The sequence below is a fragment of the Chaetura pelagica genome, unplaced genomic scaffold (genome assembly GCF_000747805.2).
Source record: "Chaetura pelagica isolate M959 unplaced genomic scaffold, ChaPel_1.0 scaffold349, whole genome shotgun sequence".
Classification (NCBI taxonomy): Eukaryota; Metazoa; Chordata; class Aves; order Apodiformes; family Apodidae; genus Chaetura; species Chaetura pelagica.
The window spans coordinates 584763-587523 of NW_009954611.1; positions in this window are offsets into that span (position 1 = coordinate 584763).

The following is a 2761-nucleotide window of genomic DNA, read 5'->3' on the forward strand; positions in this document are numbered from 1 at the left end:
GACGCGTCCGAGCCCGCTCCTCCGGGCTGCGCCGCGGTACGAGAATGGATGAGAGTCACGAGGCAGTTCTTGGCGTTATCTAAGTCCTGTGACTCGCATGGGCATCCGAGGGGAATAGAGACCTGCCACAGTTTTTGGGATAAAGCTCCTTTTGTCTTGTGTCTCTGTAGAAATGAGAGGTATGGAGGTTTCTCGTGTCTCTTGACACAATCCAAGAACATGGGAGTAGAAGGCATCTTCAGTGCAAAAGGGTTGAAAATGCTGCGTGAGCTGTCAGTGCTTCACATGACAGGGGAGTTACAAGTGTGGTAGTGGCGGGAAGGGTGTGTGTGGGAGAGTGGGCAGAGCCTGCGCTGATCTCTCCACTAAACCCCTGCCTGGAGCAAAAAGGATTAGTATATACAAAAGGTGTCTTCACTTTAAGTGCAGCAGAATCCTGGTACAAAATGGGAGAAGGTTTGTATTTGTGTTTGTTCAGTTCCTGACACAATCACAGTGCATGGGAAAGTTCATAAGGGAAGCAATGGGATTTTCTGTTTTCATCTCCTGGAGGTCACTTGATGCAAGACTTAAAGACTTAGCCTTTTTGGATTATTGCACACAGGTTTTGATAATTGAAATTCCCAGCCCTCTTTAGGTAATGAGAATATATTTGATGAGTGAACTGCAAGAGCTTTCTGACCAATGGGGACCTGTCATCTGTGTCCTGTCACCTCGCAAAAGTATTTACCTTGCAAAAGTGACAATGCACCTTGTGAGCCTTGTTATAAGGAGAGCAAGTGTAACGTAATAATGGCTGGAGAAGAAGCTGCTGGGCAGCAAGTTCGCGAAGCACTTGGCTCAATCCCTATCTGCATCAAGGAGCAGCTAGGAGAATTACTGCTTTGGAGTTCATAGAACATACACACCAAAATGGGGGACTGGGCTTGACCAAACGCTGTAGGTTGAGTGTCCTGTTTCCTAAAAGCAGAATTAAAACTTTCCCAGCTGAAGGTCCATTGTGGCAAGACACTGCTGTCTCATCCTTTCCCTCCTTTTTTTTTTTTTCCCCCTGTCAAACATGCTAACCTACCAGTCCATCTTTGCTATCACAGCTGCCAGTGTGGCCAGGTCATACCCTGTTAAAAAATACTTTAAAAAAAAAAAAAAAAAGCAATTTGTCGACCAGATTGGTCCCCTAATCCAAGTAAAAAAGTGTGTCTGTAAGCTGTGTTCCTGGTTTGGGACTGTTAGGACAGGAGGCAAGAAAATAATCTGGTAGAGAGCAGGCAGTTTCATTTCCCCTGTGTACCTCCAAGTTTCTGTGGTTTGATAGCACAGCCTCATATGTCCTTTAAACTCAGCCTGAATCTGGGGACAGCTGCACTTTCAAGTGGAAATTGTGGGAAAGTTGTGGCTTCATGTAGTTTTCACCCTGGAGCAGGTTTTGGTTTAAAGGTTATCATCATTTGCTCAAAGAAGCGAGGTTATGAGTGTGTTGTTTGATTTAATTAGTCCATTTCCAAGAGTAAGTTCTTGAAAGCAGTAGATTTTGTTAGGAATGTTTAGAAATGTTAGGAGTGTTTGAGAGTTTGTTTTTCTATTCCCCTATGAAATGCAGGAGCAAGACAAATCACCGTGATCAGAAACCCCATCCCAACATATTGACAGCTGAGGTAAGATTTGGAAGTTTGGAAAATGAATTTACATCATAACACTAAATTTAAAATTGACGATATTTGAATCAGTTATGATGAGAAAAGGAGAGGGTGAGATGCATATTATATATTCTAACATATGGGCTAATATATATATTTTGTTTTGTCCCTAGAAGGGAAGGAGTAAAGAGGAGAGAGAAAGAATGAGATAAAGGTAATGTGAGGAAAGCCTCTAGGAAGAAAAGTTGGGCTTTGGGACTTACATTGCCACATTCCTTCTGATGCTTTTAGTGTTTTGGTTTGGTTTGGTTTTTTGTAAGTGGTCCACTTATTTTACTAATTCTTTTCTACATGCTTCCCTTGTTGATTGTGTCTGTTCCTTTTTCTCTTTTTCCAGTTTCTTCAAATTGCATTCTTCCTGGTCCATGTCAAAATAATGTTTCCTGCAACTTCAGGGAAGTTGGTGGAGTTGTGCTGTCTATAAATTAGGTGTGAGTTGTTGTGTTGAGTGAATGTGTTGTGTTTCAGCTGTCACTTTTGTAAGAACATCTAAACTGAACTATGGTCATGTTTCTATTAAAGAGGTATATGGTGTAATTTTATTAAATGGAACTTCAAGCAAGAACAGTGGTCTGTGTGCATAGATCCAATTATAGCATCAGGGCTCGGGTGCACAATAATTAGCTTACTTAGCATACAAATATGATTGGAAAGGCACAATCAGTCAGTGTGATCTATTGTGAACAACTGTGTTTATTTGTTCTCAGCATGTCTTTGGGACAACATGACAACAAAGGAACAGCCCCGTGGCCACTGACTTAGCTCCCCCACACACACACTCTGGGATGAGGAGGACAAAGCTCGTGGGTCAAGACAAAGGACAAGGAGGGTTCTTCACCGATTAAGGTCCCGGGCAAAACAAACTCACCTTGGGAAAAAAATAATACTTTAATTTCACACTAATCAAACACACACAGGACACAGACAACACACAGAGCAGAGCTTGCACACGTTACCCCACCCCTCCCTTCTCCCCAGACCCAAATCCCTTTGTTCCCGGTTTCTCTCCCTTCTTCCCCCCAGCGGCACAGGGGGACAGGGAATGGGGTTTAGAGTCAGTTCAC